This window comes from Protopterus annectens, chromosome 12.part0, assembly GCF_019279795.1.
Source record: "Protopterus annectens isolate FY-2018-M chromosome 12.part0, PAN1.0, whole genome shotgun sequence".
Lineage (NCBI taxonomy): Eukaryota > Metazoa > Chordata > Ceratodontiformes > Protopteridae > Protopterus > Protopterus annectens.
This window is the reverse complement of record NC_056746.1, coordinates 899,742,532-899,768,418: the sequence shown is the minus strand read 5'-3', so window position 1 is coordinate 899,768,418 and position 25,887 is coordinate 899,742,532. Positions and strand designations below refer to the sequence as shown.

Here is a 25,887-nt window from a genome sequence, read left to right as displayed (position 1 = left end):
TACCACGATTTGTTATTTGAACGGGCGCATCAAGTGTATGCTTAAAACTTGGGTATGAGAAAGCAGCCAAGACCTATATTAGCAAAGTTACAGTTATACCAGCAGAAAGAGTTGATCCTGACAAAGCTGTGGCATAAAGAAAAATGTATTAAAAATTGGAGACAGCTGAGTGTTTGTAGAAAATGATTTACTGTACACCTGGCAGAAAAGAAGCAGATTTTATCCCAGCAATCTGAGAATTTCAAGAGGCAGGTGTGAGATTTAATCCACTGTATCCGGCTGTCTTCGGAATATTTTTCATGGAGGATCAAAGACATTCTCTGATGCAGAATAAGCTGAGGAAGAAAAAAAAAGTTAATCCAAAAAAGTGAGTCAGCAAGTAGAAGACGACTCTAGGTCTCTTTTTTTCTGACAGGAAAGATCACACAGAGACTTTGTCTTTGAAACTTTTTCCAATTTTCCAAAGGAAAATGCTTGAGATACAGAAAAAAAACACAGGATTTAACAAGAAGAATCAGGAGCATCTTGGACTTGAACCAGAGTCTGGCATTAGAAGATGGAGATGATCAGGAAGACCAGCAACCCTTTAATTAATGAATAAATGTGACACAGTAAAAGAATCAGCTACATTGTGAAATATGGCTTTGGCAAGAAAAGGTAGCTGAGAAAGAGAGGATTTTTGTTGACTTTTGTTAAACTTGGGGGTTTGTAAAGCATGCACTTCATTTTGTCATTAATGTTTAGAAATGCACTTAAAGGAGAAGACAACTGTAAGAAGAACAAATTTAGTTCTTATTAGTATATATAATAAAGCATTCCATGTTATAAACTCCATCTTGTATTGTAAAGTCATTTTGTATAGGATATAGTCAGAGGGATTTTAAATGGGGACAAGGGTATCAGTGACTGTTGTATATGTTAGATATATTAAAGTAAACAAGTACATTTTCTTACTTGCAAAATATAGGTTATACTTTTATAGAAAGATAAGGCAGTACTGAAGCAAGTTTAAGTTACAGTAGTGCTGTGTTCTTATGCTGCTGGAATGGGGGGTTGGGGTGTAAAAGTTTGTATTATACAGTGGATATAAAAAGTATACACACGCCTGTTAAAATGCCAGGTTTTTGTGATATAAAAAAATGAGACCACAGTAAATAATTTCAAAACATTTTCCCTCCTTTAATGTGACCTATAACCTGTACAATTCAATTAAAAAACAAATCTGTTAGGGGAAAAATATAAAAAAATGTACAATAAGCTGGTTGTGCATAAGTGTGCACACCCTTAAACTAATACTTTGTTGAAACATTTTTTGATTTAATTACAGCATTCAGTCTTCGTGGGTAGGAGTCTGTTAGCATGGCACATCTTGACTTGGCAATTTTTGCCCACTCTTCCTTGCAAAAGCTCTCCAAATCTGTCAGATTGCAAGGGCATCTTTTGTGCATAGCCCTCTTCAGGTCACCCCACAGATTTTGTATTGGATTTAGGTCTGGGCTCTGGCTGGGCAATTCCAAAATTTTCCTTCTGGTGAAGCCATTCTTTTGTTGATTTGGATGTATGCTTGGGGTCATTGTTGTGTTGAAAGGTGAAATTCCTCTTCATCTTCATCTTTCTAGCAGATGCCTGAAGGTGGTAGGCCAAAAGTGACTGATATTTGGAACTGTTCATAATTCTCTCCACCTTGACTAAAGCACCAGTTCCAGCTGAAGAAAAGCAAACCCAAAGCATGATACTGCCACCACCATGCTTCACAGTGGGGATGGTGTTCTTTTGATCATGTGAAGTGTTGTTTTTCTGCCAGACGTATCTTTTGGAATTGTGGCCAAAAAGTTCATCCTTGGTCTCATCAGATCATAACACAAGAGCATGTGCATTTAATTGAAAGCTTTGACACGCATGTAATAACTATTACAGATCATGCATTAACAACTCATATGAAAATTTATGGTAAAGAAATATAAATTGGATACTACTGATGTTCATCGTGTTTCACTGTTGCAGTCATTGCACTTAGGTTGTCCTGCTGGCAGGCTACCCGCAGTCGGCCTGAATTCCAGTGTCTTGGTCCGGCATCGATTGCTGTCACCTCTTCCCTGACGTCAGTGCGCCAGGGGTATAAAAGATGCAGCCGACACCATTTTCTTCAGTCTTTCTTGCCGTGCGGTGCCCGAAGCAAAAGCAGTTCGCAAGTGCCGGTCGGTCGACTCCTGAGATTTTCGAAATCAAATTTCAGAAACAAAGTCTTCATGAAAGCTAAGTACCCCGTTGGGGAAACTTTTTTCTTGCTCCAGACCGATGTCAGAAAAAGTTAACAATTGTATTTCTTGTGGGAAGCAAATACCTCATAAGGACTTTCACTCTTACTGTATTCCTTGCCTAGGCCCTGATCACGACGTTGCCAGTTTTGTGCTAGATTTAACCAACGCACTATTAAGCGTCGGTACGATTTTGCCTTTCATTACTTCAGCCGAAGATTCAATTATACAATGCCGGCGGAACAGTGGACGACCGGAGTTTATAAAAAACGCAAGGATAAAGATGAGGACAGGCATCCGAGGTCCAAAACCGACGATGAGGCTTCTGCTAAGCTAGTCGTCGGATCGCCGGTTCTCAGTGAGGCGCTTTCGCAGCCCCTGACACCCGCTACCTCAGAGCCACAGGCTGCTTCCAACTCCCACGTGGAGCTGACTGGGCCTCTGGAAACTCAAGGTATTGGATCCTCGGAAACTATTCCCTCAGATGGGTCCGGAGCCTCTGTGCAGGCATCGGCTGCTGAGGGAGTTTTCAGGCCTACACAGTTATATGTAAAGCCGTCTTCAGCTTCAAAGTCAAAGACTAAAGCAGCTCGAAAGACAAAGAAACAAGTACAGCATTCTCCAGGACAGACTTCCATGCCTAAAAAACAGATGCTGAAAATGGCCGAAGACCTTATTACTTTGATCAGGGGTTCCCACCCCCCTCCTGATAAGAGGCCTAGGTAAGAGACAGAATATGCATCTTCAGATCAGGTTTCCATTTCCTCTGATTCCTCCTCTGATCAGGAATACTCTCTTCCTCCCTATGAGGATTCTGATGCTGAAGAATCTATTCCTTCAGCTCCGCCTCCTGAAGATTACTCCTTTGGGGAACCCTGCATACCATGAGGGAGCACTTTCATTGGGAGAGCCAGGATTATCCAGAACTTAAGAAAAGGCTTCCTTTTACTTCCTCAGCACAGGCCCCTAGCTATTCCCCCTGTTCTGGACATTGTAGATGATGTTTTTTCAATGTCCGGCCTGTCTCCAAACTCTATACCCCCTGCACCTGTTAAGCCAGGCAGATACTACAGGGTCCCATATTCCCATAAATTTCTATACAAAAACCCTGCTGCTGACCCAGAAACCATATCTCAGGGTCCTAAGGGTGTCAAGGCTTCCACTGCTAAAAACCCTGTTTCCTCGGATAGAGATTCAAGGGCACTGGACAGATGGGGGAAAAAGTTTACACTTCTGCTACATTGGCTTTAAGGGCTTTAAATTGTCAATTTCATATGTTTAAATATCAGCAATACTTAATTTCACTATTGAGACAGAAAATGTTGACTAACTCTGAAGGTCCAGAAAACAAGGAATTGCAGGATTTATTGCATGCAGCTGAACAAGTGGGAAAACATACTTTGCAATGTGGTTTTGATTCTTTGGAGGCCTCTTTTAGGGCCGCTGTAACGGGTTCTGTGATTAGGAGCATGCTTGGTTAAAGGAACAGAATCTGCCTGATCATGTTAAAGCAAAATTATTAGATGCTCCATTACAGCATGATACTTTGTGTGGTGTTAAGGCAGAAGAGGTGCTGAATAAAATGGAAGATAAAGCAAAGTCTGTGCAGACAGTTAAGGATTTCTTACAGGTACAGCCACCCAGATTTAGCAGGAACTGGCCTTCAAAAAATTGGTCCTTTCCAGTGTCAGATAGGCCACAAAGAGGCAGATACAGACGCTCTAGAGGCAGATCCCAGCCCCAAGGCTCATACAGGCCTAAACAATGGGGTGCTTCTACCTCAAAAAGCGGAGAAGACAAATCTCAACCTTATAGGAAACAGTCCCAATGATTTTCCTCTACCAGTACCAAGAACTTATCTTTTGGAAGCTCCCTTGGGGGAGAAAACTAGCACATTTTTCACAAAACTGGCACATGATCACCCAGGACAAATGGGTCTTGAATATAGTGTCTCAGGGTTACAGGTTCCACTTTCACACCCTGCCAAAGGCAAAAGGCATGCCAGATCTGCCACACAATCAATGGGCAGAGGCACAGAAACAAGTTTCATCCCTCATGGACATGAGGGCCTTCAGCAAGTACCACTACAGGAGCAGGGACAAGGATTTTACTCACAACTTTTCCTGGTAACCAGAAAGGACAAAGCCTGGAGACCAATACTGGACCTGTCTATTCTAAACACATTTCTGGACGTTCCAAAATTCAAAATGTCCAGGTTACCTACCCACCATCCCCCTTTCTTTGCTGGGACTTATCTGTACTTCTCTATTCTATACAACCTATGTGGTGTATTTGCTTGTAGATGAAAATTATGTTTTATTTTAGTGCATGCTTTTTTTTGGCATTATTCCATAGCCTACCCTTCGGGGGGCACCTGACATCTGGGGCAAGAAGAACTGAAGAAAATGGCGTCTGCTGCATCTTTTGTACCGCTGGAGCAGTGTTGTCAGGGAAGAGGCGACAGCAACCGACACCGGACCAAGACTTTGGAATTCAGGCCGACTGCGGGTAGCCTGCCAGCAGGATAACCCAAGTGTAATGACTGCAACAGTGAATACACTTGAACATCTACATTTATGGCAGGTACACAGCTGTACTTTTTCCCACCTACTTGATAAAAAAGAGAGGAATTTAAGGAAATTGTGAGTTACTAGAGAAGACAGAAATTTCTTCAGAAGGCATAGTTAGAGAGTAGGATAAAATTAAACTGTAGTTTAAAATTAAGTAGGAATAAGAAAGAAAGATATGTGTTTTAAGAAGTAATAAGAATTATTAAGGGGGCTGACAAAGGTTAAAGAAATGCAGTATGAGGGAAATCTCACAGAATAAGAGGAGCAATTGCAGAGTGCTAAAGAGAAAATAAGGCTGTATTTGGATAGTAGGCATATGTTTAGAAATATTGCTATTAAGCAACTATTTTTTGAGAGCTCCAGAGCACAGAAACATTTAGCACAACATCTTAGGCAATATAAAGTAGAAAGTGTTGTTGCCAAACTTAAGGAACCTATGACAAACAAAATAACCAAAGATCCTATAGGGGTAGTAGAGATACGATGGAAATTTAGAAATGTTGTAGAGATCTACAGCGAACGTTTTTGTGTGGTTTTGGTGTCTTTTTTGTTCGCTTTCCATCTCCGAGGTTTGGTTAAAATTTAGAAATGTTACAGAATGTGGAAACCAAGAGCACTAATGGTAATATTTACAGGAAGACTTGATTATGCCACAGGTAGAGGAAGATATGGCTCAACGGGTCTATATTATGACAGCGAATGCTTAAAATAGCAAATGCTGTATAAGCGACCCTAAAATATCGAAATGGCAAAATGCCGAACACACAGAACCCTGGGGGAAAAAAAAACCCAAACACAAAATAAAGTAGGGGGCTGTGCCCCCAATATACTAACTCCGAGATCGCACCATAGTGGAGGAAATGGCAAAGTCCCAAAAACAGCCCAGTGATTTTTTTCCTGGGAAAAAAATCTCTGTTCCGTGCATTCGGGATTTCGCCTTTTCGATTACAAAGGGTCAATTAAACAGCGTTCGCTATTTTAAGCGTTCAGTGATTTAATAGGGATCTGGCTCAACAACTAATAGCTATAACAGGAGGAAATGGGATAAAAATGTTGTTGCATGCTCAGTCTGCAGGGAGGTGTCCCAGAACAGATGGTATTTTTGTGGAAGTTAGGAAGGAAGAAAGTGATAAAGATCTGGAAGATTTTGTTTAGTAGTATTTTAAAAGGAGGGGAAGTACCAGCATTTTGGAAGAAAGCTGTGGTGGTTGTATTAACCGAAGAGAGTCAAGACCCATTAGACCCAGCCTCATATAGACCCATTTCTGTTTTAAACCAGGAGTATAAAGTGTTTGTCTATACTAAGAAAAGTGTGGCAAAGGTGTTGCCAAAATTGATAGGTAAGGGTAATTGTGGTTTTGTGGAGGAGAGGCAGACATTTGACAACATTAATAGAAATAATGTTGATACTGAGGGAATAGAATTTAAGAAAATACAACTTTTGTTTGTTGGTGGTTCTTGATCCAAAGAAAGCATTTGATGGAGTAAGCAAAGATATTACATGCAGGGCAATGTAAGCATTTGTATCCCCTGATACAAAAATGAATAATGAGAATGTGTGAAGGATTGGAGGCAAACATTAAAGTGGGAGGATTCCTCTCCACTATGCTGTGTGTGCACAGAGGAATCAGGCAGGAGTACCCTCTTTCCCCTTTATTTGTGTTATATTTAGAGCCATTGGTACAGAAATTAAGGACTCAGAAATTCAAGAATATAACTGGTATGGTGATCAAGAAAAGTTGGCTTTATTTGCAGGTGATATTGTTATAACAGTTTCAAGTCTTTTGGGGATATAACATTTATGAAGATAAAACAAAGGCTATAGCCATAAAATATGGACCCACACACGAGTTGGTTCAATATTTAGAAGTCTGGCTTAAAAAGGCTTACGTTATGGCAGCTAAGCATATGAGGAAGAGAATGAACAAAAGAGAGTACAACAACTGAAGAACTGGAAGCCTTTCTTTATGGATGTGGATAGTAAGGTACAAGCAGTGAAAATGTTATTCCATTTAGTTGCATATACAAGTTAAACATATTTTTATCAATGGGAGGAGATGTTCCCGATAATTAATAAAGAGTTGAAGGAATTTGTGTAGGAGGGGAGGAAGGCAAGATTTAAGTAAGTTGATCCTCTCAGTTGAACAAGGTGACATAAGATTATCTGATCTGAAAGGATCTTTTAGGGTTAATCAGTATATACATGACACAAGCAGAAGGTTCTAATTCAGAATGGAAAGGAACGATGATAAAGTGGTGGTGGGAGGAGAGTACAAGAAAAAAGAAGAGTGGAAGTTTAGACGCAGAACCTTAAGGAGAACAATAACCATGCAGAGTATTATATTCATAAAGTTGTCAAAAGTATTCTAAGAACTAATGCAACACAGGAAAGGAGAAAGGAAGACTTCAAGTAGGAGTACAGATAGTAGGCCAGTGGAAGAGGAGTTTACTGGAAAAAACTGGCAAAAGAACTGAGGTATTTGGAGGAAATAACTAAAGGGTAGTATAGTGGAATGAAGCCAAGAAAAAATTAAGACTGCAGATTAGAGATTGCCTTCTGTAACAGGGATTGATATCAGAGTATAGGCAAAGGGAGAGGAATAGGGAAGTCCTAATTGAAAGACCTGCCCTGGTAGAGTTTTAGTCAGATTTAGAACAGACACTGCTTTAAAAATGATAATTAGTGGTGCATATAAAATATTGCATGATAACTATGAGAATCAGAGGAGGTTAGAGAAGAGACTGGAAAAGCAGTTTGCAAGGGAGCAGTGGGAAGATGTGTATGGCTCGCAAGTTTGCAAAAAAAAAAAAGTCCAGAAGGTTTAGAACTTTTGCTTGGAAGTATTTGCAGTTTTTTTTATACCCGAGTCGACTTCAAAGAATTTTTTTCTTCAGGTAGATAGCAAGTGTTGGAGGTATGATGATGAAAAAAGAGGTAACTGAGAACACAATTCTTGGGCGTGTAATGAGTTGGCAGATTTTAAAAATTCCCCTACGGAGTACTCTGTCAGGCATTTTGGGGAGCAAATGGGTATAACTAAGGAAGAGATTCTTTTGAAGTTGGACACAAGATCTGAATTACCTAGATATATTAAGGCATTATTTATTTTTTTTTTTAACACCGTGATGTGTAGTCCAGTCTCCGACTCGGCCGATTTATAAGCTCGAAGACTTCTAGTTGGTTTGTGGCTAAGCAGGTATCCCGTAGTGCGCCAGTACAAACCCCACATCTTGTTTGCCACTTAGATGAGTTCTGTTGTGCTTCTCTTGGCTCTGGCTAAGTGTTAACTTTTTTTTTGCTTACATTGTTTAAAATCTTGTTCAAAGTTATATTAGTGTAGTAAAATTGTTGTTGCATGAGTATTTGTTAGTGTAGGTTACTAATTCTTAGGTAATTAGCTCCTTTGCACCCTTTGGTGCAAGCATTGGCCTTGGGCCTGTTAATGTGCTTTGTGCTATCCTGTGTACCACTTTTATACTTATTGTTAGTACGGATAGCTTGATAACACTAGCTACAGTTTTGTAGAGCAGTTTGGTTTTTGGCGGTTATCCGCTGGTGTTTATTCTTACGGTGGTGGAGTTCGTTGTTTGAAACTCCAGTTTCAGCTTCCTCTGTTAATATTAGCAGATTCAGGGTTTTCTGTGTGTGTGAATTTTCGCTGGTCTGTTTAAGTTAGAAGACCTAGCTGTCCCTTTCTTTTCAGGACTAGGCCGTTTTAGTTAGAGGACCTAGTCCTCATGGTGTTTCTTCCTCCTTTAGGGCTAAGCCCCTTTAAGTTAGAAGATCTAGTCCTCCCTTTTACTTCTCTTCTCCTTTCATCTGTGTGTATGTCTAAAGAGGTTAAGGAGCACAAGCCTTCGGGCTTCAAGAAATGCATGAAGTGCTCCCAAAAAATGTCATTGACAGCTGGTCATGGTCTGTGCGTCTATTACTTAGGGGCCATCCATTTGCAAGAGACTTGCTTGTTTTGTCATGCCTTCTCTCCTAGAGTGTTAGAGGAGAGAAAGAACAAGCTAATTCTAAAGGGTCTTTTAAAGCCTTCCTTTGAGGAAGCCTTGTCTAGCTCTTCCTCTTCTTCCAAGTCCACTAAATCTGCTAAGTCCAAGTCTTCGAAAAGACCTTCTCCGGCACCGGCTGGTATCTTGGAGCCGCCTCCTAAAGTGGCAAAATCAGCCTCATCGGCTCCACTGCCTTCGGAGCTGACTCAGAACAACATTGTGGTGACAGGGTCGGATCCTAGTTTGTCGGAGCCAACCACTGAATTTATGGAACCTGCTATTCCTCCAAGATCAAGATCCCCGACTATGTCTTCCAGGTCTTCCAGGAGCCTTTTGAAAGAAGATGTGGAGAGGGTGGTCCTGAGACTGCTGAAGTCATCTGCTTTATCTAAATTGTTGTCGGCTCTGACCCAGTCAGTTCCTGAGCCTGTGGAACGTGTTATACCCTCGATTGTTATTCCTCCTCCGAGCCAAGCTGGTTTGTCATAATCGGAGGGCTTGGTGCAATTAGAGGAACCCTCAGCTCCAGCTCCACTTAAGGTTGTTTCAGAGCCGAGCTCTGCTCCGACACTTTCGGTGTCGTCCGTTGTGTCCAGGGGCCGAAGCTGTCCGGTCGGCGCTGATAGGCAAGGTTGCAATCAGTCTTATTCGGTTCTGAGTCTCCCTCTCGGTGCTACGGCTAGGATGAGTTCGGACCCTGCATCTATCTCGGAGCCAATAGCTTTGGCGCCGATGGCATCCTCGGTCTCTTCGGAGCAGGAGAGGTTCTCGGAGCCGGAGAGGTCGGCATTCGAGATGATGAGCGTACTGTCCAAGTCACCAGTTGCCACCAAGGGTACCAGCACTCTCCCCCCTAGAGCACCCACTTCGGTTTCAGTCCCTACTCTCTCCGGAGACAATAGAGACCCTCAGCCTCAGGAGCCACCGGCTGGTGGCCCCCACTCTTCCTTGACCTTCCCAGAATGCCCTTCTGAGGAGCCCCCCAGGAAGAAGACATGGAAGAGGAAGCATGTTGACTCCAAGGATGAGTCTTTGACATCTGACACTGACCTTGAGGAGTCAGAAGGGTCCCCAAAGTCGTCCTCTAATGAGGTCTCCTTCATGGACATCCTGGAGATCCTTAAGCAGAGTTGCGGCTGACCCACTGTTAACCCTTCTGATGAGAAGTCTGTGTACCTGAAGGCTTTCGGGTCTCAAACTTCTGAGTCTTGGGTGTCTCCACCTTTTGACGAACTGATGGATTTAGTTAGTCGAAAGGTGTGGGATACTCCTGATGCCATGGAGCCAGCCCCTAGGAGACCCAACAAGTTTCTTTCTGCCCCTCCAGGTAAAGAATTTTTGTCCAAAGGTGTCCCCTTAGAAGCCATGGTGGTGGCGGCAGAGGCCACTAAGAAGGAGCTTGCTGAGACTTCTTCTTCTGTCCATCCACCGGATAAGGAGTCTCGACAGATGGACAGGTATGGGAAGCATGTCTTCAGTTCAGCGGCTTTTACTCTTCGATCGTTGAACTATCTCACTCACTTCACGAGATTGCAGAGGGATCTCCTCAAGGAGTTGGGAGATTCTATGCAGGGTACATGTACTGAAGGAGTCCCTGACAAGAATTCTGCTCAGTTGTCCACCTTAAATTCTATAGTTAACTCCTCCATGCGGCTTATTTCTTATGCGGCTGATGGAGCGAGCAGAGCAGCGGGTTCATGAGTTGCCCTAAGGCGTCACTCCTGGATGCGCTTGTGGAATTTTGCGGAACCGCTCAAGTTCACTTTCACCAACGCCCTGTTTGATGGTTCCTCATTGTTTGGATCTAAGGTGAAGGACACACTCCCTCTGTGTGAGCAAGAAGGAAAGATGCTCTCTGCCGTGGGAGTACGTTTTACTGTTCCCTCTAGACCATACTCTAAAGGTCAAAGGGGTGGTAAAATGTGGTTCAAGAAGTCCCAGAGTGTCTTTCCGGACACACAGGGTGAACCCTCCTTCAGAGGCAGAGGAGGAGGAGGAAATGGGAGATGTTGCCCTAGAGGCAGGGGCGGTCCGCAATACCAACAAGGTTGTGATTCTTTTTGGGGACGGCCTTATCAGCGTTCCTGATATGGGGCCTAACTGCATTTCTATGGGGCCGGTCGGGGGTCACATTTCTTTGTATCCAGACGCCTGGCTAAGTATAACCCTAGACAAGCGGGTACAAAGAGTTGTTACCAGAGGCTATATCTTGACCTTTTCCCTTCCACCGTTTGTTCCCAAGAAGATCCCAGGTGTACCACCCAATCTCAGGGATCAGGCAACTGCGGAGATCAACAAGTTGCTCTTAAAAAGAGACATCCGATCTGTCCCAGCAGACCAGATAGGATCCAGAACTTACTCCATGTTCTTTTTAGTCCCAAAATGAACAGGAGACTGGAGGCCAATATTGAACCTCAGCAGATTAAACAAATCCGTGAGGAAGGACAAGTTCCGGATGGTAACACTGCAGTCGATACTCCCTTTGTTAGGGAAAGACTATTGGATGTGCTCAATAGATCTCCAGGATGCCTACTACCATATAAAAATGGGCAAGGCATCCATGAGCCATCTACGTTTCCGGCTGGGAGCCAGTCACTATCAGTTTCATGCTCTGCCCTTTGGTCTCACCACAGCCCCCAGGGTTTTCACCAAATGCATGGCAGTAGTGACAGTTCACCTGAGATGTCAGGGATTCCGTATGTTTCCGTACTTGGACGACTGGCTCCTGACCGTCCCAACCAGGCATCTACTTCTCCAAAACAGGGATGCCGCTATTCAACTTTGTGCTCAATTAGGGATCTCCATAAATTGGGAAAAATCTGCATTATTGCCCTCTCAATCTGTGAATTTTACAGGCGCAGAGGTAGACACAGTGAACATGAGAGCTCGTCTTCTCGCCGAAAGGGCACAGAATTTAATCTTTCAAATTCAATGTTTTCTCCCATTGCGGAAGGTCAATGCAAAGTGGGTTCTGCAGCTCCTCGGGACTATGGCATCCACCATCCTATTAGTACCATTCGCCAGATTGCACATGAGAGTTCTCCAGTGACTTCTGTTTTCCCAATGGTTCTTCCAATATCTTCCGCTGAATCACCCTATTCTGCTAGCGGAATCATGCAAGGAGGACCTCCTTTGGTGGATAGCACCCAACCATTTGATGACAGGTGCCCCCTTTGTTCCTGCCCAACCCATTGCCACTGTGACCACGGATGCCTCCAGATTGGGTGGGGGGGGGCATTATCTCGGCAGGACTATCCAAGGCACATGGCAAGAACACGAGTCTCACCTGCATATCAGTGTTCTGGAGATGAGGGCGGTGCTCCTGGCATTGCAAGCACTTCAAGACCTTCTTCCTCTAGGGACTATTGCGATACAAACAGGCAACATGCCGGTAGTTTGGTATATCAACAAACAGGGTGGTACCAGATCTTACCAACTCTGTCGAGAGGCCATGCGAGATTGGGAATGTGCGATTTCTTCCCAGCACTTTCTGGTAGCAACGCACATTCCAGGGACGACTAACGTGATAGCTGACAAGCTCAGCTGGGCGATCCTACTACCTCATGAGTGGTCTCTGAAACACGAAACAGCCGAACAAATTTTCCGCAAATGGGGACAACCTTGCTGCAACCTTTTTGCCAGTCCAGTCAATACCAAATGCAGCAGCTATTTTTCCCTCATTCCCCCTCTGGGGGAGACACCCAGAGACGCTCTAGCTCATGATTGCCCCCTGGGTCTTCTGTATGCTTTTCCTCCATTTCCTCTCATTTCCAAAGTGATTCAGAAAGCCAGACGGCTGGAATGCAAGTTAATCCTCATTGCTCCTTACTGGCCTCGTCAGGTTTGGTTCCCCTTCCTTGAGCCTCTTCTCCTGGACGATCCCTGGATTCTGGAACCAGCTCCAGATCTGTTGACTCACATGTCAGGTTCGCTACATCCCTCAATCCACACCCTCAGATTGACAGCGTGGCTGCTCCAGTTCCATCCCTAGTCAGGCTTCACGATGTATCTTCCTCAGTGTCACATATCCTTTTGTCCTCCCATAAACCTTCAACTAGGAGACTATATGGCAGTAAATGGAAAAGATTTTCTATTTGGGCACAGAAAATGAATGTAGATCCCTACGCTGCTTCTATCCCTGTGATTTTGGAATTTCTCTCCGAGCTTTTTCAGCAAGGATCTGCTGCTGCCTCTATCAGAGTTCAGTTGGTGGCTATTTCTCATTTCCATTTAGGATTTCCAGACACCAATTTAATGTCTCATAAGCTATGCAAGACCTTTTTGAAAGAAGCCACTCTGTTGAGGCTACCTCTCCAAGAACCTGTGGCTTCTTGGGATTAAAATTTTGTGTTGTCCAAACTGACATCTTCCCCATTTGAACCTTCTCACTCATCCTCATTGAAATTTTTGTCTTGGAAGACTTTGTTTTTGGTGGCTATCACATCAGCCAGATGGGTATCGGAGTTACAGGCCTTATCTGTTAAGCCACCTTATTTGATCTTTCATAAAGACAGGGTCTCACTGCATACTAACCCCTCCTTTGTCCCCAAATTTTGTTCTCATGCCACTTTAAATCAATCCATAGAACTCCCAGTTTTCTTTCCTAATAACTGTAATGCAGCTGAATATCTGTTTCATCAGCTAGACGTTCATAGACAGCTACGTTTTTATTTGCATCGGACTAAGGAGTTTAGCAAATCAGATCAACTATTTTCCTTTTCTGAATCCATACAGTCATACCTGCAGTCGGTGGCTTATCTTTAAGTGTATAGTTTATTTATACTGCTTGCTGTTGATTTATTTTGTACCTGGCCTGGTTGATCAATTATGTAAGTTAAGTTTTATTTATAAAATATGAGACGCAGGGTATGAAAATGCATTAATTTGCAAATTGCTACTACTAATCAATTGAATGAATCAACTGAATGAATGAAATGCATGGTACTGGTAGATGCTGCAATAGCTAGCTAGTCCATTTCCACAGATGAATTTTTTTTTTTTTTTTTTTTTTTTTAATAAAAATCTTGCTGTTACTTAAATTCACTTTCCTCCGGACTCCTTTCGCAAAAAAGAGCATTTGTTTTTTTTTTTTTTTTTTTTTTGAGATTACTCGCCACAAAGCCACATGGCAATGATGGCATGCATGATGCTATTGCAGCTGCGCTGCTAGTATTCATCATTCAGTTAATTTCAGTACAGTATAAAATTTACATAAAATTATTAAGTGTGTGAGCAGAGTAGTTGTTTTGTTTTCCGGTGAATGATCATCATGAAAATAATTACCTAATAAGTACTGACCGGTAGATGCTAGCTACAATAGCTACTAGTCCATTTCCACAGATGATTTTTTTTTTTTTTTTTTTTTTTTTTATAAAAAAACTTGCTGTCACTTAAACTCACTTTCCTCCAGACTCCTTTCGCAAAAAAGAGCATTTGTTTTTTTTTTGGATTACTTGCCACAAAGCCATATGGCATGCGTGATGATGCTATTGCAGGCTGCAGCTGCGCTGCTAGTAGTTTTCATCATTTTCAAGTCAGTAATATAAAATGATTAAGTATGTGCAGTGCAGTAGTAGTTGTTTTCTTTTCCAATTCCAATGATTCATGAAAAATAATTACTTAATAATAAGTACCGAGTACCAACCGAGCCATTAGCTTGTTTAGATCATGGCGCGCAAGGCATCAGGAGGGCCGGAAGGGTGAAAGGCCTAGTAGTACTACCGCCCGTGAATAGAGAGACTCACACAGGACAGTTAGCCGATGTTTCTGAATTGTGCTCTGTGCACCCGTTCCATACTGTACTGACACAAAACTGCTGGGTTTACTAGGCTCAGATCATCCCAGTGATTTGCCAGAAAAACATAAATTTTATGAGGAACAAACCAAAAATATGAGCCAAAAATCTGGACATTCTGTGAAAACCTGGACAGATGAGAGCCGGCCCGGTATGTCTAATTATCATCTGCAAAAAGACTGTAACACCTAAAGTTTCTGTGCTACTAGTATTGTTTACTTCACAGATTTGTCATTAAGTTAAGTAATTGAAAGGCATTATATTTCGGGTATCTGGCATATGGATGTACCTCTATCAGGGTCGTTCCTGACTTCTGCTCCATATTTGCAGTGCCCCTCGTAAAAAAAAATTACGTTCTTTAGCAAAGCATTGAGGAGTAAAGTTATAAAAAATCCCAAGGCATTGCACGTTATGACATCGCATACCTCTCAATTGCTCCTAGTTTTGGTTCACTGTTTTGCTCCATCTCTAAAATTGGAATTTTTGAGAAAAGGAATTGCAGTCAGTAAACACCAATAATCGTTTCATTTACATGGTTATTTTGCTTAAGAAAATACATGTCAATTCCAAATTGTATTTTTCTATCAGCTTTCTAAAAATAATACACTGATTGTGACCCTGTGAATAAAGTGTGGAGTCTGACTTGGAGCAGAGTGCAGAGTTGTTTTCTGACATGTTCATAGAAAGAGAGGTGAATGCACTGAGAAGTTGGTGATCGCATATCTAATTGCAGTGCCAAATCATTTTTACTTACTTAATTTCAAGAGTTTCAGAAGTTATCCAACGTTAACTTTCTGTGGTGTACTGCATACATTTCAACTGTCATTGATTTTCACTCAAATTTTAGCTCCACCCCTCTTCCCTCTAAAATTGGTGACTTTCGCAGAAATGGTGGTGAATTACTATTAATATTGAAAACAATTATAGACTTTTACTTTAGAAATTGTGTATTAATTCATGTTATGTTATTCTGTTTCAAGTTAATAATATTAATAGTTCGAAACTTCGAATCAAAGGTTAGATTATTTCTGGGTTTGCTCTTCTGTTCAGATTTGTCCCCGATTTGACCACTATGGTGAACTGAGTCACTGACATCAACGCGTGCTGTGTTGAGTGAGGCTGTTGAAACATTGCATTTTTTGCTTAGGTTCATAGGTTCATAGGTTCATACTAGGCTATCTGCCCTAGGGCATTTATAAGCCTAGCCAGAGTTGTGTGGCTTTCACCACCCCTTAGGTTGAAGAATACTATACCCATTAGTTTGCCGTGCCTCTGTCCAGCAGTGATACAGAGATGATCCCCGGGGTAAACCTACGATCTCCCATCCACTGGTCAAGATTCCTCTTGAACAGAGCCAGCAAGGTGCTCTGTCTCACATGGACCGGGATTCTGTTCCACAGCATAGGGAGTCTCTGGGTGATGAATCTGTCCCTCCAGCACGTCCTATTTATATCCGTGTTAAGGTTTAAGTCTCTTGCTCTTGTGGCTCTGGTGGATTTGGATTTTTTGAGGTGGAGCATGTCCATTAATTCCGGGTTGGACATGGCCTTGTATGTCAGGCACAGGTCACCTCTGAGCAGATGGTATGCGACTGAATAGAGCTGGAGTTTCTTCAGTTGGGCAGCATATGGCATATTTTTGAGCCCCTTTATCCTTTTGGTGAGGAACTTTTGGGGTCTTTCCAATTGCTGCAGGTTTTGGGTAAGATACATTCCGAATGGGGCATTGTACTCAATCATTGGTCTGATAAGTGAAGAGTACATGGGAACAATGACCTCCCTTGATCTGGATGTGAATCCCTTCATAATCAGGTGGGCAATGTAGAAGGTCCTCCTAACCACTTTGGCAATGTGAGTGTCAAAAGAAAGGTTACTGTCAACTTGGGTCCCCAGGTCCCTGATAACCTCTTCTGTGCTTAATGGATTGCCACCTATGTGGTAACTTGGGGTTACCTTGTTTTTACCAAAGGGTATGACTATACATTTTTGGCGTTTAGCTTAAGGCCATGGCTCTGGCACCAGTTATCCGTTTCTATGAGACCTCTCTGAAGGATATCTGTGTCTGATGGATTTTCAACTATGGCCCAGTTTGCAGTCATCTGCAAACTTTGTCAGCCACAATCCTCCTATGTTTGCCTGCACTTCTGAAAAGTAGATGCCGAACAAGAGGGGGCCCAGGACTGAGCCCTGTGGGACACCGCTTGTGACCGGCTTGGAGTCTGACATGGCACCAGCAACTCTAACCCTGTGGGTTCTGTCCTTGAGCCAGTTTGCAACCCATCTTGTGACATATGGGTTTACATTTAAGCTGGTGAACTTTTCTATGATACCCGAGTGGGGTATTGTGTCGAAAGCTTTTGCAAGGTAAAGGTAGGCTGTGTGAACTGCCTTACCCTCATCAATGGCCTTGGTGACTGTTTCAAAAAAATCGACCAAGTTCAAGAGGCATGATCTGCCCTTGACAAAGCCGAATTGGGTAGGAGCCAATGTCTGTAGGTCCCCTATGTCTTTATTTATTAGTTCCATTATGATTCTCTCCATAGCTTTGCAGACCAGGCTTGTTAAGCTTATGGGGCGGTAATTACCAGGGTCCGTAGAAGCACCGCCTTTGTGGAGTGGGACCACAGTTGCCGTACGCCACTCTTTGGGTACGTATCCTGTGGTAAGGCTAAGATTAAACAGCAGCCTTATGTGTGGGTTTAGTTTCTCATTGAGTTCATGTAGCACACAGCCGGGGACACCATCCAGTCCCATTGATGCTGTGTTTTTAGCTTTAGAGAGAGCAGCTCTCACCTGGGCATTTGAGATGATTGGGAGGCTACACTCTGCTGGGATAGATATTTCTCCTTTTGGGGGGGGGGGGGAGAAAATTTCACTGAACCTGTCTGCCAGTATGTTTGCAATGTCTGTGGGTTCAGTGATTTTTGTATCATTTTGGACTAATTCTGAGCATATCTGGGAGTTTCCACCCAGATTTCTAACATAGCTAAAGAAGGCCTTATGATTGTCTTTTGAGTCCTTGGCGATTTTTCTCTCAAAGTTGGCCTTGGATGATTTTATGAGTGATCGTAGTTTTTTACTAGTATTGATCAGAGATGTCTTCCCTTTTAGGATTTTGCTCTATCTTGTAGTAGCTTTCTCCTCTTGTTGTAAAGTTTGTTTATGGCTGGGGTCCACCAGATCGGGCGCTTGCCTTTGGTGGAAAGGGTCTTTATTTTATTTGGGATTGCTTGATCCATGCAATCCTGGAGGTGCTCGTAGAAAGCATTTGTAAGGGATTCAGCAGCGTGGGTTGTGGTTTCCAATGGCTCAGGGGCCTTGAAGGATACCACACCAGTCTTAAGAAGTGTGAAGTTGGCTTTTGAGAAGTTCTTCACTGTGGTCTTTTTTGTTGGGGGTGGGGGCGGGATGTGGATCTCCAGTGGGATTAGTTTATGGTCTGATCTCACCAATGAGAGATATACTTCCGGTGTGGAGCATTTTGTCCCCATATTTGTGATGATCAGGTCTAATATATTTTCACCTCTTGTGGGAATGGTGACAAGTTGTTCCATAGCATTTGAGTTTATGAACTCCAGGAACCTTTGGGCTAGGGTATTGGGGCTTGAGTAATGTTCCCAGTCTATGTTTGGGTAGTTGAAGTCACCCAATATGATGGTGTTTGGAGAGACATTTATACTCTCCAGTGTCTTCAGGAAGGCTGTGTGGGGTTCCTGAGTTTGAGAGGGTGGCCTGTAACATGCTACAAACTGTAGAGCAGTTTTGCCTATGGTTAATTGCACCTGAATGGTCTCTGATGCTTCGGGAGTTGCCACCAGCCTGGAGGTGTGGGTATCCTTGATGAATATGGATACACCCCCTTTTTTTGTGGTATGGTCCGGGTTTTGGGGCCGGAATGCATGATATGAGGTAAAACCTGATAGTGCCGGGGTGCTCTCAGGAGCCTTGAACCAGGTTTCAGTCACAGCACAGACATCGATGTTCTCCATACTGAGGAGGGCTTCGAGGGCATGCATCTTGAGATTTAGACTTCTGGCATTGAGCAGCATTACCCTTAGTTTTTTTTCCATTATTGTTTTCTAGGGCGGTGGGTTTAGAATTTGAGCCTTGTCTAAAAAGGCACTATGTGGGTGGCAAGAGCCTTTGCCAGTATCCGGAAACCCAGGGGTGACAGGTGCAAGCCATCCTCATGAAGCAGCGTGGCTTGTCAAGCATGTCATTCCAGGCAGACAGACATTGGATCCTTAGAATGACACCAGAAATTAAGCCAATTATTAAAACTGATCATTTTGTCTCCGTATTGTGGCATCATTCTTGGTGAAGGTAGGATACTGCTCAGGGTCAGGGTCATACCAGCCTGGGCTACATAATCTGAGAGCTCCTTTATGTCTCTTTTCATGTAGTCCAGGGAGGTACGTCTCAGGTCATTCACACCGGCATGGACAATGACTGAGTCATACTTGTACTTGCTGTGGAGTGACCTGAGTGCTTGTGTTATGTGGCGGATTCTAGCGCCCGACAGGCAGCTTACTGTGACCCTCTCCTTGTTCAGTCTGGTGAGTGGGACGTCAGTGTGTCTGACTATGGAGTCACCTATGACAAGTGTGTCTGGCATTGTGTTTGGCCTTAAGGTCTGTGACTGATTTGCACACTGACTTTGTGATCTATGTGTTGCTTGTGTTATGTCATGAGGTGGCAGTTGTTTGGGTGTCTGCTTTGGAGGCCTCTGCTGTTTTGGTAGATTTTTGATCAGTGCCTCCGTGTATGTCTTTGTGTGTTTATGTGTTTGATTTGTAGTTGTGATAGTTCTATGTGAGACTGGGTTTATGGTGTGTGTGGTTACCTTCTCCTCCTGTCTGGTTTTGCCAGTCCTGAGTTGAGAGAGCTCAGCCTCCAGTTTGGCTGTATAGTTGCATCTCTCGCATGTATTTGTGTTTTGTGGGAGGAGGAGAGGGTTGTCTGTGTACATGAGGCAATTGTAACATTGCCTCAATATTCCCAGATTCACCAGCTGAGCAGGAGAGGACGCTAGCAACTGACCCTTTGACATGCTAGAAGAAATGAAAAAGTTTGCTGTGTAACTGGGTCAGAAAGGACCTATAGGGAAGTGGGTACTCAAGGGGTTTTAAGCTAGTGAAGTACTTTGTATAATATAGAAGTGCTTTACCTGACTAAAAATGCTTTAGGAACAAGTGCTGAGCTTTACAGATAGAGAATAGACTGTTTAGATTACAAGTAGAGCAGTTCTAAGGAAAAATGAAGAGCAGACTTTACGGAGCCAGAAAAGTTTAACCTTGTTTAACCGGCGCTGCCGATGGTGCTCTACTGGCAACTCCGCTAAATGCAGAAAAGGCAATAAGTCAGTAGTACAGGCTAGCACACTTTAGTGGGCAGCCAAACAATTAAATTAAACAGCAAACAAACACTTTTCGACTTGAATTAGACAAATTTACTAAAATGTACTTTTAAGTGCAGATAATAAAAATGCAGTAAATAACTATGTAAACAGTTAAAGCTTGCTCTAGGTAAGCAGTAGAAGGTAAAACAAATATAAAAAACAGCAGGATACTTAATCAGGAAAGCGGTCGCTTTTTTCAGTTCTCTGTAGCCAGGAAGACTCAACAGGACCACGTGGAGCTGTGTCTGAGCAATATGGCTTCAAAAAAAATGCCAGAGGCAGATTTTAACCAGGGAACTTCAAAAGAGCTAGAAATGGTCCAAAATGACCAATTACTACAGCTTCTTGTGCTGAGGTCACTTCCCTCAAGGACAGGTAGGCTATTCAAGGCTCCCCACTCCCACTGGTGAGCTAAGAAACTTCCTTCTGTCCAAGTAAGGCAATGGACAACACAGGAACTACAACACAGCCCAGGATACAGCAAGGCCTGTAAACTGGTCTAACTAGTTTAGGAGAGGCAGGAAAACAAGGAATATTTTTTTGTTTTTTGTTTTTAAATCGAAACACACAAAAATACAGAACAATTAAATTTAACAGCAAACAAACACAGATAATAAAAATGCAGTAAATAACTATGAAAACAGTTAAAGCTTGCTCCAATTAAGATGGATGTTTAGTTTTGCTGAAGGTGGGTGGGGCTTGGAGTTGTCATTTATAACTGAAGTTCTCTGGTGCAACAGCTCCATCTGTATGTCAAATCTGGTGTTGCAGGCACACAGCTTTCCTGCAGTACTAGGTCCGACATACTGATGCAGTTAATGCAGGCATGAAGCAGCTCCACCTACATGTGGAGCTGAAATTCGGGACTGCAGGCCATCTGGTTTACAATTAGCTATGCCAAGATTCGCCTTGAGAGCAAATTTCTTGGTATCCATGTCTCATAGACATAATAATAATGTGATTATGAATGGAGTTGCTGTTAATTAGCTGTACTGATTTGTGCAACTGTTTTTTTTTATTTTATTTTTTCACAAAACCCTTTTTTGGCTCTCAGTCTCAGTCAGTAAGACCAATAAAAACAGTCTCAGTCAGTAACTAAGCATTTAAACAGATTATCCGATGAGGTACTCCAAATACAAAACGTAAAGGTGAGCATACAGCACTTTTACAAAATGTGCAAGGACTGAGAATGATAACCCTGTATCGAAACTGTTTATCTTTGTACATCACCAGCCCAATGATGAATGATCACCGTAATGCTTTTGGTAACTGTCAAAGGTCCCAGATAGGGTGGAAATCCAGCTGTACTAGTCACAGTCCCTCAAGTTTTTTGACCCATGAAGATATGAAATGCTCAAGCTGCTTCATCATGCAAGTAATTACTATCCTGGCATATGGCTCACAAATGATCATTCAGGGAGCAGCATTGTTAAAGGGACGTGGCCTGGTCAGCAGTTTAAGGAAGTGTACGGACAGCAATGTGTAGGTGTGGGTGTGGCTTGTGGGTGTGGCTTGTTGGATCAGCAGTCTAGGAGCTGAGAGTACAAATCTGAAAATCCTGGCTACACCCCTGCATGGGGCCATTTAACAAGTACCAGAGCAAGAGCAGGGACAAGGATTTTACTCAAGACTGTTCTTGGTACCCAGAAAGGGCAAGGCCTGGAGACCAATACTGGACCTGTCTATTCTGAATACACTCCTGGCTATAACAAAATTCAAAATGTTACCTTTGCAGCAGCTTCTGCCCATGCTGGGCAAGAATGCTTGGCTTGTGACTTTAGAATTAAAAGAGGCATACCTGCATGTCCCAATCAGACAATCATGCAGAAGATACCTCAGATTCAAGGCTGGCTCAATACATTACCAATTCTCTGCACTGCCCTTTGGCTTATCTACTGCACCCAGGGTCTTTACAAAGTGCCTGGCACCAGTAATTGCATTCTGCAGACAGAGGAATACAAATATATCCTTACTTGGATGATTGTCTAATTCAAGCAGAGAACAAGGACATTCTTCTACAGCATCTGGCGTTTGTGAAGAAAAGACTTCTAACATGCCTAGGGTACACAGTCAACAAAAATAAATCAAAACTAGTACCCTCTCAAGAGATAATATTCCTGGGTGCAAGCTTAAATACAACTGCCCAGATGGCTTATCTCACGCCATACAAACAAAGGCAACTGACTACCTATTTCAGGATGTTGGCAACAAAGGCCCAGTTATCTGCAAGAAAAATTCTGCAGGCTTTGGGCTTCATGGCATCCTGCATCCTACTAATTCCATATGCAAGACTGCATATGAGGAAACTTCAATGGTACCTAAAAAGTGTTTGGACTCAACATTGCCACAGCCTGGAGACAATGATTACTCTCATTCCCTGCCTGCAACAGGAGTTTCAATGGTGGGCGAAGGCTTGTCACCAGAACAAGGGACAGCCATTCACATTACCCCCAGTCAGGCAGACACTAACAACGGATGCATCAGATTATGTCTGGGGGGCCCACATGGCAGGAAGATGCATTCAGGGCACATGGTCCTCAAACCGAATGCATCTGCATATCAATCAAAAAGATATGCTGGTTGTTCAAAATGCCCTGACAGCCTTCAAGGACCTACTTCATCCGGGACAACTACTGATAAAGGCAGACAACACCATGGTCATGTGGTATATAAACAAGCAGAGGGGCACACATTCCTACCCACTTTGCAGACTAGCCATGACTTTGTGGGACACAGCATTGATTTACCAAGTACATCTGCAGGCACAATTCCTGCCAGGAAAGGAAAATACTCTGTCAGACGAACTAAGCAGAAACCTCATGGATCCCCACGAGTGGCAGCTGGATCCACAAGTCTTCAGCATGATAACAAGGAAATGGGGATGCCCAGACATAGATCTATTTGCCTCCCCTCACAACTACCAACTAAAAAGATTCTGCACAAGGACTTATCACGGACAAGCATGGAAAATGGATGCCCTATCTTACATCTGGAAAAACCCATCAGTATATGCCTTTCCTCCACTGCAACTCCTCCCCAAGGTACTCCTAAAGGTCAGACCGGAGAAGCCAAAGATGATACTGATTGCCCCAGACTGGCCTCGCCAGTAGTGGTATCCAATCCTAAGGAATTTGTCTCAATGCCCAGCTTGGACCTTACCTCAAATACCCCATCTACTGTCCCAGCAAAACAATCAGATCCTGCGCAGCCAACTCAGGACTTTAAACCTGGCAGCATGGCGGATAATGTAATCATACAAAGCACACCTCTCAGTAAAGCTGTGATGGATGTCATTTTGGAAGCCAGAAGGCCTAGTACTAGAAAATCTTATGCTGGAAAATGGAAGAGATTCTATGCTTGGAACCAGGCACAAGGAACTGATAAAGCTGTACCAAATATTCCTCAGATTTTGCAATACTTAACTGAGATGCTGAACAAAGTCCTATCTTTTTCATCAATTAAAATTCATGCCTCTGCGATTTTGGCTCATTACAATACAGAGCCACCAATCTTTTCTCATCCTTTATTAAAGCAGTATCTCAGAGGAGCCAAAAATGTAAGGCCTCCAAGGAGATCACCAATACCTGCATTGGACCTCAACTATGTCTTGGAAAAACTCACCCTGCTTCCTTTTGAGCCAGCTGCTATAAAGTTTTTATCTTGGAAAACAGCTCTGTTCCTAGCAGTAACTTCTGCAAGACGAGTTTCAGAGCTGCAGGCACTCATGGCTGTGGAACCTTTTATCATGTTTTATCCAGACAGGGTTTCTCTGAGGACAAACCCGACATTTATGCTTAAAGTGGTGTCCAGTGTGGCTTTTAACCAAACTATTCATCTGCCAACTTTTTATCCAAATCCACATAGCAAGGGGGAGAGAATTCTGCATTCCTTGGACGTACACAGACAGCTTATATTCTATTTGGACAGAACCAAAGCTTTCAGGAAGACAGAGCAATTACTAGTGGCATATGCTGCAGGATCACAAGGAAAGGCTATCTCAAAGCAGACAGTTTTAAAGTGGATAGGCCACTACATTCGTTTCTGCTATTTTCAACATGGCAAGCCAGTGCCTAAGGGCATTAGGCCACATTCAGCCAGAGCTGCAGCCACTTCAGCAGCCTTTCTCAGGGGAGTACCAACCAAAGACATTTTAGAGGCTGCTACTTGGAGTTCAGTGCACACCTTTACAAAGCACTATCATCTGCCACTATACTCTAAATCCAGGGCAGTCTTTGCCACTGCAGTTCTGCAGGGCCTCATAGCCGCCCCTAATGCTCTTTAGCTCCAGCCTCCCAACCATAGCTTTGGGACTCTATCCAAATGTAATGACTGCAACAGTGAAACACAAAGAACATAATACAGTTGTCTTCACTTACCATAAATGTAGATGTTCGAGTGTATTCACTGTTGCAGTCCAGGTTACCCACCCGCCATCCCCCTTTTTTCTGCTGGAACTTATCTTTCCTTCTCTGATTTATACAACCTATGTGGTGTATTTGCTTGTAGATGAAGGTAAAGTTTATATTGGTGCATGTATATATATATATATATATATATATATATATATATATATATATATAATAATAATATATATATATATATATATATATATATATATATATAATATATATATAATATATATATATATATATATATATATATATAAAATATATATATATATATATATATAATATATATATATATATATATATATATATATATATATATATATATATATATATATATATATATATATATATATATATAATATATATATAAATTTTGGCTACCCTTTTAGGGGGCACCTGACATCTGGGGCAAGAAAAACTGAAGAAAATGGCTTCTTTTTTACCCTTGACAACCTGACGTCAGGGAAGGGGTGACAGCAGCCGAGGCAGGACCCAAGACTTTGGAATTCAGGCCTACTGATTGCCCAAATGTAATGACTGCAACAGTGAATACATTCAAACATCTACATTTATGGTAAGTGTACACAACTCTACTTTGTCTATATCCCTAATTGCGGTCACACTATTGGCATAATCTCATTTCTCCATTCCCGTGTTGGCTTAATTCTTGGATTACTTTCTGCTACCTTATAGATGCAATATTCTGTATGCTTACTGTTCTCCTTAAAGGCATGCATCCAGAATCCCAGTCTCTACTTTTTTCTTGAGTTCGCCCCATTTCATCATCATCCCTTTCCACTTTGAATTATAGTTTTCTGCTATGTATAAGATCCTTAACTGTGTTGCTCTGAAATACCCCTTCAAATCGGGTAATCCCAGTCCACCCTATTTATTCCTCTTGACTCTTGCTGTCTTCCCCTCCCAGATAAAGTCCTTCCACTGTTTTATTAATTGCCATGCATAACTTCTCCTGTGGTTGATAAAAATATACCTGACCTGTGTTTAAGACTAATGGGACTAAAAACATTTCAACTACTTGTATGTTACTATCCATATCCATATAACAATGCTTCAATTTTCTAAGTTTTTGTATTACCTTTTGTTTAGTCTTTTCCCACATGTCCTTAGCTGCTACACCAGAATCATTTTTAATCCATACTCCTTAATACTTCATTTTATCATGTTCCCGTAAATATGGATTTTGCTGAGCCAATAAATATGTGGATACATAATTTACTTCTATTGCCTTTCTTTTAGCTTCTTTAATTTTGCATCCCAAAAAGATTTGAAACAGTCTCAAAATGTTCCACAACACTGTAATGTCTCTTCCGGTTTTGTCAGGTGTAAAATATCATCTATACATAACCTTCCAGATCTTTATCAATTTTTCCCCTCCTAGTTTCCAAACTTCCACAGGAATAGCATATATTCCTGGGGACTTTCCTGTTGATTAGTTCTAG

The 25,887-nt window shown here is 42.4% G+C and overlaps 1 protein-coding gene across 1 annotated transcript in view; it reads left to right on the top strand.

The window, feature by feature from the left end:
- ARFGEF2 (ADP ribosylation factor guanine nucleotide exchange factor 2) overlaps positions 1-25,887 on the top strand; it is a 2,483,667-nt gene that overhangs the window by 1,275,957 nt on the left and 1,181,823 nt on the right. The window lies entirely within an intron of this gene.